The following is a 17,714-nucleotide window of genomic DNA, read 5'->3' as shown; positions in this document are numbered from 1 at the left end:
ATGAAAACATTAACCACAAACCATTTACACAAAATTTGACTAAAATTTAAGGATTCCTCAAAATAAAATAATTAAATAAATGGGGTTTAGAAACTAATTTAAGTGTTTGTGTTTGCATTTTTATGTTTTTCTATTTTGTTTTAGTTGCTTTTTTTTAAATTGTGTAATGTTTTTTAATTGAATAAAAAACTAGTTTAAAATATGTTTTTTATTGTATTTGTATTTTAATATTTTTTTAATTAAATTTAATCTATAAAAATAAAAAATAAAAAAATAAAAAAAAGAAAAAAAAGAAAAGTGGAATGGTATGATAATGGAAGATATCACATGGTTTAGTGGTAAAGATGTGTACCCAAATGTATAATGGTTACTGTTGGTTATAACGGATCGTTTAATATGAAAATCTATTATTTTATTTTGTTTTTCGGAGAAGACATTTATACTTATTTATACTTATGTAGGAAAGACATGTATATATTAAAAAAAAATCAAAACCATCCTTTTTTTTAGAAAAATAATTATTAGTAGCCATTGCATATAATTTGTTAACCACATATTTTATATTTTCTTCAATCAAAGACTTCTTATATACATCATGTTTATTTTCCAATAAATCTTTGGAGATATAGTATTTTTACAGCTATATACATCATCGTTAATAGACTTTCATCCCCATATTTAAACCTCAATAATTCAATATACATCATGATGAGTACCTTTACAATATTGTTATATCCTACACTCATATCAAAATCATTGGAAAACACATAATATAGTGTGACAAACCAAACATTGAAGGTAAATGGCATTGTAACCAAGAAGAAATGCAAGGTATATAAAGATGGTGGCGAAGAAATGCAAGTTATATCAAGAGGGTGGTGATTGTTGTGATGCTCCTATAACGTATGGAGGTACCTTGTCATGTATACTTATCGCTAACTATATAGGCAGGGACGGCCCTAGAGCATGGGCAAGGCCTCGTCAAATGTTGGGGCCCCCGCAAAATTACGATTAATGTTATGTATATAGGTATAGATAATATAAAATATTATATGCAATACATAACCAAATGTAACGTTGGTTGAGATGGTAGATGCACCTTGATTGAAGTTTGTGAGGTTTCGTGTTCGAACCTTTTCCCTAGTATTTTTTTTGGAATTTTTTTAATTTTATTTATTATTCTAACCCAAGGAAGAAGGCCCAACATTGTGTAGTTAGGGATTAGGGATTTTTCTTCTTCTTAAGATGATATCGGCTTTCCAAGAAATGACGCTTCAACTTTCAGTAAGCAATAATATTTGATGTCTCCTCGTAATACACGGCTTCACACGTCACAATATATTTCAAGGTAGAATCGCAGAAGCATAATTAAGTGAACAAGAAACCAAAAGTTGTCATATTATTTCTCAATTTGTTTAGAGGGTGCTTCGGTGATTAAATTATCATGATATTTAGATTTGGGTTTCTCATTACTCGTACCGGTGGATTTTTTGCCCACGTAGACAGCAATGCCCCTGGCTCTATTTATGTGGTCTTTGTTTATGTGTTTCTCTGATGAGTTGCTCCTAAGATGGAGTTGTTTATAAGATTTTGCTCTTTATTTTGGTATAATCTATACCTAGCTATTGGACTTTTTTTCGCCTTATGGACGTTTTTTCCCCATGCTCTCATTTTGCTCCTACTGTGTTTTTTTGCCATATTATCAGCTTTTCTTATTGCTTCCAGTTTGTTGTTTTCGTGCTTGGTTCCTTTGGATTGATTATCAAGCTCATATTTCGTGTTTGTCCTTCATGATGTTTTTCAAGTTTATGCATTCTTTACATTTGTTCTAATTTTCTGATTTAAGAATTCTATTTTTTTTTTCTTCTAATTTTTGTGTAGGTGAACTGAAAGAGAAGGGTAAACAACGTGACGGGAGGATGGTTCAAGTGACGATTATACCCACTTTCACTTTAGTTTGTAAATTTTTATATTGTGGGTCTAATTATATTGGTTGCAAAAACCAAAACTTTGGCAGTAATGGTGATTTTGGATGTCCTAGATGAAATTTTGTGATGTAAAAGTTGTATAGTTGTAGTCGATTATTATCATTTTTATACACATTTTTATACACCGGCATTTAAGCTTATACCATGCACTTTGATAATTAAAAAAATAGGATTATTTGATTTTTTTTTTTTAATTGTCATCATGTCTTTCTTCCACTTTGAATGCCATGTTTTGAAAACCGGACCGGACCGGCCGGTTCGACCGGTTCAACCGGGAACCGGTCCCGGATCCGGTTCTTAAATGCCAAAAAACCGGTATTCATTTGAACCAGTGAAAACCAGTAAAAACCGGTTGAACCGGTAAAAACCGGTCCGGTTGAACCGGCAAAACCGGTCAAAACCGGAAATTTTATAAAAAAAATTTTTTTTTTTCATTTTTTTGTATTTTTTATATAATTAAATATAATTATGGCATCATCCGGTTTTCCCGGTTTTTGAGACCGGTCCAACCGGTTGGACCATCTGAACCATCGAACCAGTAAGACGACTGGTTCGGTCTCCGGTCCGGTTTTCAAAACATTGTTTAAATGTCGATAAAAGGGTCAACTTTCTGAATTTGCCATGTGCCTTAAATTGGCTTGCAACGGTCCTATATATATAGCAATACTTAACATTCAAATTGTACATGGGAAGGGAAACATACGAATTAAAAGGCATTAAAAATATAGTCAACCTAAGACATGCATAATAAAATGTAGCAAATGAACAAAAGATAATATGAATGCCCAAGCTAGGACAAGTATAAAAATATATGTTCTATAATGATTATTGAGTAACATACTTTATTTAGGGTTGTACTTTTTTGGGTAAATTTAAAATTTTATAATTAATAGATTATTAATAATAAATATAATACTAAGTAACATAAATAAACGAATTGAATAATACTATTCATGATTATTAAGGGTTTAGTTTAAATAAAGAGTAAATTACATGGACCGTCCATCGTGCATGTTTCAAAATGCATATTCAGCCCCAATTTATAAAAATTAACTTGGACAATCTATTATATCGTAAAAAGGTGTACATTTGTACACTTCATCCCTTGTTAGTTTAAATGTGCATTATTCGTCCCTTGTTCAACTTGAAATGACTAAAGTGTCATTTGTAGTTTTTTTTTCATTTTTTTTTACATTTTTATTATCTTTAGTTTATTAAACGTTTATATATATATATATATATATATATATATATATATATATATATATATATATATATATATATATATATATATCTTTTGTTGAATAACACTTAACCACCACCATCGCTAAAAATTTGCACAACAACCACCGAAAATTTTGAACCACCATTGTAAAATCTATAAAACCACCACCGGTTTCCTTGAAAATAACCACAAACCATCACCTCTTTCACCATTATCACCCTCCTATACAAACAAGCAGTAACCACCCCCTTCGAACACCACTTGTCACCACTTCATTATCAATACCGCAAACCTCCATTAACCACCCCTTCTCTCTCAATTTTGGTGAGCACCACACACCACTGAAAACCACTAAAGTTCATCTTCTCCCTTTTTACCATGTAAACCTGTCGGATGATCTAACCTTTTGTTGCAGTGCATATCTGAATGGTAAAGTGTAAGGTTAGGGAAGAGTGCATATATGCTACCCTCAATTCGGAGTACAAAATCGCTACCCCTCGAGCTGAAAAATGAGAGGTTGTTAGGATTTGGTGCAGCGATGTTGGTGTACATGTGGCGATGGTAGTGTGCATGCCTGCATATCTGCAATGATGGTGTATAGGTGGCGAACGAAGAAGAGAGAATAAAGGCATAGATGGAGCGGTGGTATTCATCCAATTTGAATCTTGTTTTCTCCCGCAACCTATAGTTTCTCGATCTTCTTCTCCGAATCTTTGCATGTTTAGGGTTCGAATTTTGAGGTTTGATTCTAAAAAATGGTGGTCAGTGATAGTGATAGTTGTAGTGGTAGTGGTAGTGGTAGTGGTAGTAGTCTGGTGACCTGGTTTCCAGGGAAGGTAGAAGGAAAAGAGGAAATGGAATGGGAGGGTGGGTTGGGGAGTGATGGGTGGTGGGGTATTTAGTTTCTTTTTATTTATTTAAATCTAAAGATGATAGATAAATAAGTAATAGAAAACTAAAAGCAAAAATATTAAGGACAAAAAGGTCATTTTATGTATGTGGGGTGGGTCCGAGTTAATTTTTGAAAATAGAAACTAAACATATATTTTGGCACATGCACGAGGATGATTCACTAAATAAAATAACCAAATTTGGTTTAATATGGAAAATATGAATGAGAGACAAAAAGTAACGATTGGACCAAAGTGGATTGACTAGTTATGATTTAGTCATAAATGATATTGGTAATTTGGGACTCAAGTGTAAAAATTAAAACTTTTACTTAAGATACTAGGTATAATGGCGGCTGAATTACAAGAAAGGTAAGTATGAGGAATATATGTTTATGTGAACAAAGTGAGAAGATATTAATCATTATGTCCAAATTATTTCTTCCACATAATCAATTTTGAGAGGGAAAATGGAGATGATGGTGATTTTCACGAGGAATGTGAAGATCTAGGCTAGAACTTGAATAATAAGTGAAGAAGTGAAGTTAGGAACTCATCCTTAGGAGTTTGAAAGTAAATTATGGGTCACCATTTCCGGAATACGATTTTCATCTTGAATTCTTACGGTTAGAATTATCTATGGTACTTACTCATTAGTAGGGTTGTAGTGCTCCTCACCAGAGGAACTAGATGATATCCATGTTTGGGAAAGTAGCCTTCGGTTTTAGATTGTTGGTTTTAGAAGTTCTATACCGATGAATTTTTAGGTTTTGGGTGGATTCGCAAGGATCTAGATTTTGTTTCTCTGATTGACATTTTATTGTTTCGACTTGTTGGGAAACAACGTTTAGGCCAATGGGGCAATCTCATCTTAGGTATAATTATGAGTGGGGATGGATAATCCATATAGAAATGGTGTGTGTTATATCTAGAATGTTTTATCAGGAAAAATTTAAAGATAAAATCCAGATAAATGGGGGGAGAGTTGTAATGCCCATTTTTCTGGTTGCATGTCATTAGTATTACGGAGGAAATGAGTTAGATGTTTTGAAAAAACCCTAGTTAGCGACGCGAATCTTAAAGGACATGGTGTGTACCATATCAACAAGTGGCGACGCAAATTAAGTGAATGTCATCGAGCGAAGTCGTGGATCTTGGCCCTTACACCATATTTAAGGAACCTTGTATTTATGGTTTACTCTATCTTTCAACCCCCTCCTCATATAACGTCTCTCAACAAACTTTAGCCTTTATTGTTTAGTTTTGAGCTTTTGGTGTATTCTTGAAGTTGAAGGAGGTCGTTCTTATTTATCGGTGCTTAGAAGCTTTGCTCTAGCTTAGACCAAGCAATCTCAACACTCTTCTAGACCTTTGTGAGTATAAAGTTCCAACCCTGATCTTGCTTCGTTAAGATCTTGTATTTAGTTGTTTTTTTGGTTCATTATTTTTATATTTGTTGTGTTCTTGGAGTTCGGAGAACTCCATAACCATTTGAACATTTTGGACTTCTTTCCGGACCTATTGGAGTTGGAAAAATGGAAGTTCTTGCATCCCTATTAAGCCATGCATGGGGTTTTGGTCTTTAAAGTCGCATTTTAAGTTGGGGTTTGGGATAATACTTGTTTGAATAATCTAAATGGATAAAGTTGGAAACTTGATCCATTAAGCCTTTAAGGAGTTTTAGATTTGAAATTTTAGGTCTATAGACGTAAAGGATTAAGACTCTAAACGAAAGTTGATTCAAACGCTAGTTCGCGGCGCAACCTTTTGGATGGTCATGAAGCGCGTATAGAAGAAATCATGACTATTTTTGTCGCCTAATGGTAGCGATGTGACCAAGGGTTGGTTGCGACACTTTGACCTTTAACTGTTGACTTTGACCAGTTTGACTTTTACTGAAACTTTGTTTGGATTAAGTATTTGAATAAGGATTAGTCTTGGATTAATATTAGGTGGTATGTGTTAACCGTTCGTAGCAAAACATGTTGTTGAGATTTTTTTTTGGCTCATGTGATTTTTCTTACTATATTACTTATGTCATAATTGGATCCTCTATATGTTGGATGCATATTTAATGTTGTGAAATGATCATATGCTTAACTAGACTACAAGGGTCTTGCTTGTTTGCTTGTATGTTTATATGATCTGATGGGATGATGATAAGACTAAATAAGTCGTGATTCAAACAATCCATGTTTGGATGATGACAAGATCGGATAGGCCGTGAGTCAAAAGGTCTTGGTTGGGATGATGGCAAGAACGAAGATGTCGTGAGCCAGATAAGCCCATTATTGATATGTATAGTCATTTTGTAGTGTTTGTGATATTTTGGAACTCACTGGATTTTGTGCTTATAGTTGTGAATTAAATATTTTCATGTTGTTTTGTTGTCGGGATGAAGGGTCCAGCTTGATTATATCGCATGTGCATCGTTGTTGTTTTATGAATTTGACTTCTACTGATCTTAAGATACTACTCTGTTTTGGAAAGCTATGTTTACGATGATTGAAAAAAAAATTACTTTTACAAACACCATTTGATATTATAGTTTATTCTAAAATTTTGGTTTGATTTTGGGACCAAAGGGCTTCTAGCCCAACGGTATCAGGTGGTGCCCTCTCTCTTTGAGGTCGAGGGTTCAAGTCTCATCGTGGACATAGGTGGAATTAGGTGTTAGTTTAGGAGTATATTAGTATATTTGTATTTGACGGTTCAAAAAAAAAACATAATTGTTTTGGGTTTAGTGTATGCGGTTTTGGAGTTTATATAACGTCCTAATTTTCTCAATCAAAATTTTTATTTTTAAATTAAGTAACATCATTGTTTCCAGGAAACCCGAGTTTAAACCATAAGTATCAAAATACAACCATCCCAAAAATCAGAGTATCATAAAAATGCAAATTACGATAACTATCGATGAGAGTGTACAAGCAAGCTTTCGCCCTCCCACGATCATCTGAAGTACCTGAAACACATTTAATGATGGGTTTTGATACTTAAAATAATAGAGTTTTCATAAAAAAAAAACACAACTGGAGCTTTAAAAATCCACTAGTAAGTTTCGAGTATATTTAAAAACAAAACCACCAAGGAACCTTTTAAAGAGGTTATAATGATATTAAAACCAACCATAGTGTGTTTTAAAATGACAACCTTTCTTTGAACCCACTTGGTTTTGAGGTGTTGATGAAGATGGAAAGATCAAATAGGATGATGTTCTCTACAAGTATCAACCACCACGAGTAAGGTACAAAGTAATGCTAGTTTCTTCTTGTATTACTTTGTTATTTAAGCCTTGAAGTACTTAACAAAATAAGCACTAAATGAAGATACAAAGGAGGCACCAAATCTAGACAACTAACTCCAAATGGTAAAGAGTGAGATATGTAGAGGAAGCTATGACTTCAAGAGAGAAATACAAAACCAGAAAGATAGCAACTTTCAAGCACCGAACCTTATTATATACCCCATGCATGCAAAAAGGCTACACTTTATTTCGATGAACAGAGAAAGTGTACTATCACCGGTGGCTCAAAATCTGGAAAAAGTACTTAAAGACGAAGTAATCCGAAAGCAAACCATTAGCACGACAGATCATTTCAAATGTCATTACCATGTTTATGGCATTTGGAGTAAGCATCTGAACACAACACCTGACTTTTTGCAGAACCTCCTCTTGGGATTACGAAAGGGGAAAACGTAACCCATCGTCAAGAGTCTTCATATAAACCCCCACCTTACCTGGCGGAGGAGACAGGATAATGGAATCGGATGACGGAAACTCGACGCCATCCGTAGGTGAAAGACTGTATGCGCCCCTCAAAAGTTTAAAATCGACCTCAAAAGGAGTTGAACCAGGATGACCAGCCATGTAGAGAAAGGACAGACGGACCTTAGAGAAGAAAAGGAATAGAAGAAAGGTAGCGTGAAAATGAAACATTAGGAGTCCTTATATAAAGAAGAAAGGGAGGGATGTTCAAAATATCTAACACAATGACGTAACCAACAACCATAATGGGCGGTCACGTCGCCATAAAAATCAAAGCGACATGAAAATTAGAAGCGAACGCGTGTACCGAATGGTTAAGTCCAAAACGTTGTAGTTAGCACAACAACACTACGACTACTGGACTAGGAGACTTAATGACGTGCCCTAGCAAGCACGAAAGAGCCACACCCATCCATAACAAAGCGCTTAAAAGCACGACGTGCCCGACATGCCAAACCCAGCAGAGCATAGCGCTTGCCAGCGCCCCTGAGAGCAGGGTGCTCCCAAAGAAAGGCTCGCCCCCGCTGGGGGTGCCTTCCGATCCAAGACAAATGCAACGGTCAAGCGACAAGGGTAATGCTCAATGCATTACCGCTAGAGCTTGCGCTCTAACAGATAGAAGAGCACGATCATCCAATCAACGCCCTTGATCTTGTTGACTCTGACATCCTTGTCTCGTACGGACGATCAGGGGCGTCAGATATAAAAGGACATCCCCAGGGCCTTGGAAAGTAAGTGATCACTCTTTGTTACACTCACAAAAACCTATAAATACCCTACTAACTTAACTGTCAGATCGTATTTCCGGGAGCTCCTCTTGGGAAACAGCTAACGGATCTTTCTTGTTATGACCGTGCAGGATCATCGAAATCACAGTTCCTAGAGTACGATCGTTAGAGTTCTATGTTACATCACTACATGATGGTGTCTTCTCTTATCTTATAATATAATATATGCTATATGATGTCAATGGAAACTTCGTAAGTATTATATATTATCGAACAAATAAACATAACAAATCATTGACGATGTTGTGGTTGGTGGGGCTGCTAGCTTCCTGGTCAACAAAACTAACCAAAATATTGAGCTATAAGAACAACATAGCCTGCCAGGTTAATCAAGTAAAATCATTTGTTTTTCGTACAATGAAAACTCCAAAATTTCCCTAATTTCACAAAAAGCTTGCAATTTTTCCAAATTTTTTACCTCAAATTCACCAAAAAGCTTGCTTTATATTGGTGAAACCGTGTAAAATGAACAATTTTTGAAAAGATGAGGAACTGAACAAATGAAATAACCTTTAACTTGTATATATCACACCACGATCTACAATTTATGCACACAAAGAATTTGTATGATTTACAGGTTTTCTTTTGTAACTGGGTACATTGGTTACATTAGTCTATTGAATCATGATGATGCAAAAGAAAGCATACCACATGAGATCCTTCACAAAATGTGCATGATGGATACAAAGTCCATTTCCTATCATGGCAAGCAACATAGAGAAATATGACAAACCTCTATTGTTATCAGGATTCAAAAAGTTTGTCCATTGTAAGTCAGAAAACTCATGTAAAATAAGCAATTTGCATTTTTTGTAACACTCCAAATTAAGTATTACATTTGAAGCCCTTGAAATTTTAGATACTGCAAAATAAGTCCCTTAAGTATGCTGGGCGTACTTCCTGAGTACACTTAGTATACCATGCATGGATGATCGTGGAGGGATAGCACGTACGTTGTACGTACCAAAGAGTATGTGGGGCGTATGTGATGCATGTGCAAACCCTAATTTCTGGATTTAAGACCTATATAAGAATCCTTATCTCATTTGAGCTTCACCCTAACCAACCTCCTTCATATTCAAACGTCCCTAAAAACCCTAAAATCATTAAAGAGAGTGTTCTTGAGATCTTGAGTGGTTAAACGTCATCCTTGTTGTGTGTTAGCTACAAAGATGTGACATCCCCCAAAATCTCAGCCAGAAAAGACCGGTTTCATTTATGCTTTTTAAACATTTTCAGAGTAAATCCTTTTGATTTTAAAAGAGATGCGGAATTTTTTCCCAAAAACAAAACATGATAAAATAGATTTTTTTATCAAAACATTTCATAAAGAAATATAATTTCATTTCATAATAAAAAATCGGGATGTCATGTTCCGATACAAACCATGAAGCATAAACGATAACATTACAAGTCATTCAACAAATATATACATTACAGACTTGTAAACAAAACAACTTGATGATTCATCCATCTTATGCCCATGCGTCACTTCCTGTAATTCAAATAAACTGAGTGGGTCAGGCTCGGGGGCCTGGTGAGAATATAGGGTTTTCAACCCACAATAAATAATTATATTTAATTCAACAATCAACAATAACCCGATTACCCATTCCCGTTATCGTCACTTTACGTCCCTACAACAACATCTATTATAAGGAACCTAATTTAGGATTTCCATCGGGACGAACATTACTGCAGAGGGGCTTCCTCAACAATAAGTGTCCTAAAGGCAACCATGTGGGGGATAGAGTACACCGGTGAACACATCGTTCACAATACCTACATGTTATGAGTCTGCTAGCGTTCCACAGGACTGTCTAGAATAGTCTGTGGTCGTCATCCATACTCTGCTGAATGACTAGAATAACACCAACAACGAGGCCTCTCATCAATTTATTTCATTGCACACCAACTGTCTACCCATGTTCTACCCAACATATTAGTAGATGAAAATATACATGTTTTATACATAATTTTTAAAAGAAAAACTGTATAGCATGCTCTTTCAATACTCCATCCAAATAGCAAGTAACACGTAAACACATAACATGAAATTTCAAGGAGAGTCATATAAGTCTATGTGTTAGAAGGTAATAATTATACCCTCACACAACCCGTATTCTTAAAAACATTCAACGATTACTTGTATAATATCGTGTATTGAATGGGACTGTACACTCACATTGATCAAAAGATGATCGGGCAGTACTACGACTTGCAGAAGTAGTGTTTCTTCGGTAGATCTAGAAGATCTTCACAAAAACCGGGCTCCTCGCGGGCAGGGCTTCGGCTCGGGAATCTCACTTCTCGGGGTCCTCGGGGTTTCGGAACTTGCTTCGGGGCTTGGGAATGATACCGGGGCTTCGGGATATGATTGGCACGCAAAACGATGCAAAACTTAGAGAGAAAGCAAGAAAAATCGCAAGGAAAATGACTGATCTCGAGTTCTATTTATAGATTGTTGGGTCTGGGATTACGCTGGGCGTACTCAGTACGTTGGGCGTAAGTTGGTTACGCTGGGTGTACTTCGACGTCACAACATGCGTCATTTGGTGGCACTCGGGTATTGATCAGGCAACTTGCACCCCTCTGAGTACGTTGGGCGTACTTAAATTACGTTTGGCGTAATTTGACTCGTCAAACTTCTAAATTGCGTAATTTTCGCATACGAGCTCCTTTTTTGACGTTTTTTATATCCACGCGTAGGCCAGACCATATTATACAACTTTCATTTAGACTCCGTCAGCTAATTTTGACTTTATTTTTATTATTTATTTTTAGTAGGCCAACATAGAAAAACTTCGTTAGAAATTCATAACTTCTTCATCTGACGTCTGTTTTTGTCTGTCTTTTCACCAATGCACTACTATCAACGAGATCTTCGATTCTCATTTAGAAAGTCTTGGCTAAAACTCGCTCGATCTTAATTCGAACTTTTGGGCTGTCTACTGCTAATCTGAAACTTCGAAAAATCATAACTTCCTGATACGAAGTCAGATTTAGGCGTTCTTTTTATGCATGCTCTCGGTTCAACATTATCTACGTCTTTCGTGTTGATCACTAAGGCTAAATATCACTCCTTCGTAAATTCAATATTTACGTCACGATGTGCCACACCGGTTTTGTCGTGAAACTTCGACAAGTCATAACTTCTTCATTATAACTCGGATTTCAGCATTCTTTATATTTTCGAAAACCTCGTCTCAACCACTACATCTTAATGCAAAGATATCAGGTTTATATAACATTTCATTTTTACGCTTATTTTATTCTTAATTCATTAAATTATAATAATTAAGAAAAATAAACACATAATTCACATAATAATACATTCTTATTACTTCAAATTGGGTTACAGAGGTTAACCTAGACTATTACATTGTAAAAATGGCAAGCCCAAAAACACGGGGGTTACAAAAGAAGAAGAGGAAACAAGCATAAACGAGGAAGAGCTTCTGGATCTTGCATTTTGAGCAACATAGGAAGCTTAAGGAGGTAAAAAGCTTTCACCTTGGTTGTTATTTCCATTTCTAGAGCTAGGGTTTTCCCTTTAGTCCCTTTTCATGTTCTTAAACCACCTCTTGAAAGTTTGAGCAACTTCAAAGCTTAGGGAAGATAGCTCTGAAGACCTTTGGTCCGTTTATAACATAAAAATGGAGTTTTGATGGGTTTTTTGACCTCATGCACGGATTAAGACTATTGGAAAGGTCTTAATGGGTTATTGGGAGCATAAGGGACATGTAAAGGCACAAAAGTTGCCAACTTTATGCCTTAGGACGTCTTAATGAGATTAGATCTAAGGTTTAGACATTAGGACTGTTGGATTAGTGTCTAAGCTCATAACTATATTTGGTAAGTATTTGACCCGGTTGTGCATGGTCCTTTTGGGTTGCCTTCACCAAAGCAACTTCACGGGATGATTTATGGAGAGAGAGAGAGGTTATTATGGTTTATTAATATATTATATGAATAATATATTGTAACGCCCGTGTTTCTAGGCTTGACTTTAATGACGATGTAATAGTCTAGGTTAACCTTTGTAACTCATTTTGAAATAATGAAAATGTATTATTTGAGTATTATGTGTTTTATGCTTAATTATGTGGCTTAATTTAATTAAGAATAAAAATAAACATAAAGAAAATGTTAGATAAAACCTATATCAATACATGAAGTTGTAGTGGTCGTGGCAAGGTTTCCGAATATATAAAGAATGCCGAAATCCGAGTTATAACGAAGAAGTTATGATCTGTCGAAGTTTCGCAACAGACCTGGCACGATGCCGAATGACGTAAATAATGAATTTATGATAGATCCATACTTTGCCTTAGTTCTAAACGAAATTCGTAGAATACGTTAAACCGAGAGCATTCATAAAAAGAACGTCCAAATCAGACTTCGTATGAGGAAGTTATGATTTTTCTAAGTTTCAGCTTAGCAGTATGCAGCCCGAGGGTTGAGACCACGACGGATGTGGGCAGTGTTCCGGTTGTACAGGAGTTTTGGGACGTCTTTCTCGAGGAGTTACCGGGAGTGACTCCGGATAGGCAAGTGGAGTTTCACATTGATTTGGTGCCGAGTGCCACTCCAATAGCGAAGGCACCGTATCGGCTAGCACCGCCCGAGATGCATGAGTTATCTATGCAGCTTCAGGAGATGCTAGATCGAGGGTTTATTCGTCCGAGCAGTTCCCCGTGGGGAGCTCTGATCCTGTTTGTGAAAAAAGAAGGATGGATCACACAGACGTGCATTTATTATCTAGAGATGAACAAGCTAACGGTGAAAAACCGTTATCCTTTACCGAGGATCAATGATTTGTTCGATTAGCTACAAGGTGCGTCTTAGTTTTCTAAGATTGATCTTCAGTCAGGGTATCACCAGATGAGGATTCAGAAGGAGGATATATCAAAGAAAACTTTCAGGACTCGGTATAGGCACTATGATTTTGTGGTGATGCCATTTGGGCTCACCAATGCCCCAACAACCTTCATGGATCTCATGAAACAGAGTGTGCAGACCGATGTTGGATCGGTCGGTGATTGTTTTTATTGATGATATTTTGGTCTATTTTAAGACCAAGGAGCAGCATGAGCAACATCTAAGGGGGGTATTAGAGACTCTGAGGGTGTAGAAGTTTTATGCAAAGTTCTCCAAGTGTGATTTCTGGCTGCGAGAGGTATAATTTTTGGGGCACATCATCAATCAGGAAGGCATTTTGGTTGATCCAGCCAAGGTGGAGGTAGTTATGCGGTGGGAAGTACCGAAGAACGAATCTGAGATCCGTAGCCTTTTGGGTTTAGCGGACTATTATCGGAGATATATCCAGGATTTCTCCAAGATTGCAGTGCCTTTGACCCGCCTGACCAAGGATAATGTAACAATTCATTGGGTCCTGGATCAGCAGTTGGCTTTTGAGACCCTAAGATAGAGGTTATGTGAGGCTCTAATTCTCATACTACCTGAGGGACTGGATGATTTGGTAGTATATTGTTATGCGTCGATCTCGGGTTTAGGCGCTATAGTGATGTAGAGGGGGCATGTGATATCTTACACCTCGAGGCATTTGAAGCCTCATGAGGCAAATTACCCCACTCACGACCTGGAATTGGGGGCAGTGATGTTTTACCTCAAGATTTGGAGGCACTATCTGTGACATCCCCAAAATCACGGCCAGAAAAGATCGGTTTTGTTTATACTTTATTTCAAAATCATAGTAACAATTTAAATAAAAGTATGCGGAATTTGTCCCAAAACAATAATATGATAAGGATTTATCAAAAGCATTTCCGTAGAAATGTATTTCATTAAAATGACTCGGGATGTCATGTTCGTTACAGATCATAAACATAAACAATACAACACAGGCCTTACTACATTATTCTATATTTACAGGCCTAAAATCCATTAATCTCTCATCCCAAGACATCACATCTATGCTCATGCGCCACTACCTGTAATACAAGAAACTGAGTGGGCCAGACTTGGGAGCCTGGTGAGCACATAGGGTTTTCAACCCACAATAAATAAGTTTATTAACTTTATCAAATTAAACAAACCCGATTACCCATTCCCGTTATCCTCACTTTACGTCCCTAAAACATCTAACACAAGGAACCTAGTCTAAGGACTACCATCGGGATGGACACTACTGCTAAGGCGATTCCTCAGCAATAAATGTCCTTAAGGAAACCATGAGGGGGATGGAGTACACCTGGTGAGCACAAAGTTCAAATAAACACCTATAGGTTGCGAGCCTGTTAGTGATCCACTCGACTGTCTAGAATAGTCCGTGGTCGTCATCTATACTCCGCTAGATGACTGGATCATCAATAACATCTATAACGAGGCCTCTCGTTATTTCATTTATCACACTGCAACTAATACATCTACCCATGTTTTATCCTATATTTTCATAGATATAAAATACATATACAGTATAAATCATTGAAAACATGTATAAAACGTTCATCCAACATAGATAGCAAGTATACAGATAATATGCACACACAACACGTAATTTATATAAAATATGTCATATCTATGTGTAAGCTGAAAGTAACTATGCACTCATCTGAAAATGTGGTGATTCTGCACTCGGACAGCGCTTCGATACTCTTAAAACAAATTTCCTTCGATAAAACCTAGTATCAATACCACTAGGGTTTAGTCTAACGTCAACTGTGACTAATTAATAGTCTTATTATTATTATTATTATTATTATTATTATTATTATTATTATTATTATTATTATTATTATTATTATTATATAAGCGTTAAAAAACACTCTATATAACTGATAATAATAGCCCAAATAATTATTTTAAGGTCCTAATAATGTTACTATATTAAAACATAAGCTATAGATAGGTTAGACGTAGCTCGCTTACAGTGGGTTTTCTAAAAACCGGGCTTCGCTGGAGTAGCGTTTCCGAGCCGAAAGGCTCTTTTCTCAGGGCTTCGGGATCCTCGGGGCTTCCTTCGGGTGTTAGGGGGTTTACCTAGGCTTTAGGGCGCTTAAGGAGGCTTAGAGAGAGAGAGAGAGTGTGTGTGTAGAGAGAGAATGAAGGTTTGGGAGGTGTGAAGAAGAGGCTAGACCCGACACCTCTATTTATAGTGAAAATATCTGATGGACTCACCGATTAGGGGGACCTACTCGCTGAGTTGGTGCATGTGGTGGCCTTCTGGTGGTGCCACGTGTCCAATTCTGGTGGTGCCACGTCACCCCTATCACGTATCAACCTTCAAACTTAGAAAAATCATAACTCTCGCATACGAGCTCCGTTTTTGACGTTCTTTTTTTCAACGCGTAGCTAAAATCAATATCTACAACTTTCATTTAGACTCCGTCGGCTAATTCTTGACCGATCTCAAATTTAACAGTAACAGGCGTTTAGACTATTAATTGACTGCGAAGAATTCGTAACTCCTTCGTACGGACTCCGTTTTCGTCTGTCTTTTTACTGTTAAGTTCCTATTAATGAGATCTTCAACTCTCATTTAGGTCGCCTAAACCAAAATCCGCTCGAACTGAAATTTGAGTTTCGGGTCGTGCACTGCTAAGCCGAATCTTAGAAAAATCATAACTTCTTCATATGAAGTCAGATCTGGGCGTTTTTATGGATTTTCTCGGTTTAACATATTCTACGACTTTCGTTTAGATCACTTGTAACGACCAAATTTTCAACAAAATTTAACCTTTTCAAAAACATGCCAATTCATTAGGTTATTACAAAAAGGTTTTCAATACATTTATTATCAGAGCATTCCCAGGTCCATATCATAAAACATAAACGCGAGGAGCGGTACGATCACGCCTTCGCCTTGCCACGGTCTCCTGAAGAACCTGAAAAACATTAAACCACAACTGTAAGCCCGGAATCTTAGTGAGATACCCCCAAAATACCAACCACATATACCATACACATAACATGCTATATCATAACGAATCGCAGAACAGCCATGCATATCGGGTCTACTGTGGGACTGGTCCGTCGTGTCGGGCCTTCAGTCCACCTGGTCCACCCTCCGAGTCCAGTCATGTCCCTCGAGTCTGCAGTGTGGTTGGTCCGCCCGCGTCGGGCCTTCAACCCACCTAGTCCACTCTCTGAGTCTACAATATGACTGGCCCGCCCGCATTGGGCCTTCAGTCGGCCTGGTCCACTCTCCGAGCCTCGACACGTCTGGTCCGCCCTCGTGGGGCCTACAGCTTATCCGAACCGCTCACTGGGCATTCGGAACAACCGGTCCGCCCTGGGTATCTTGGCCTACAGCACAAAGCAGGACTCGCCTCAACCCAACTCCAGTCCAAACAACCATGTGCACATAACATACAATCATATAACAATTCATAGTCCATAAACCGATCAAACAGATCACATAACATAACATTACCCTAACCGGTCACTAGCATAGCATCACTCCACATATCGGGAAATCGACCTTAACCAGGTCTCTAGCACATACCATCATAGCTACCAGGATGCAGACATATCAAAGCAATAACATAACAAACATATCCGAATCTCAATCCAATAAAGGGTCGGCCTTGGTGCCTTAGACCCTATCGATATAGTGAGGATAACTCACCTCGCAACTGCTGACTGAAAGGATAACATCACGCTGTTGCAATCTCCGACCCGAACTCCAACACTGACAATACCCAAAAGACTGAATCCAATTATTACCAAATTACCCCTGGAAGTCAACTGGTCAACCCTTGGTCAAAGTCAAAGTTAAAGTCTACCCCTTACTGACTCTACTCGCCGAGTCAACCCGATGACTCGCCGATTCCCCATACACAAAACCTCCTTTAATTCGCGACTTAACTCGCCGAGTCATCCCTTGACTCACCGAGTCACAGCCTTCCCATAAGAAACTTGGACCCTACGACCAAACTCGCCGAGTCCAAGAACAGACTCGCCGAGTCTACGACTATCTTCAACCTACTCGCCGAGTTGTTCTTTCAACTCGCCGAGTTCCAGGCCATCTTCATCCAACTCGCCGAGTCCACCCATGTAACTCGCCGAGTACCACCGGGTCTGAATCCATAC

The sequence above is a fragment of the Lactuca saligna genome, chromosome 4 (genome assembly GCF_052625555.1).
Source record: "Lactuca saligna cultivar CGN05327 chromosome 4, ASM5262555v1, whole genome shotgun sequence".
Lineage (NCBI taxonomy): Eukaryota > Viridiplantae > Streptophyta > Magnoliopsida > Asterales > Asteraceae > Lactuca > Lactuca saligna.
The sequence above is the reverse complement of the archived record's forward strand: the minus strand, read 5'-3'. Positions refer to the sequence as shown.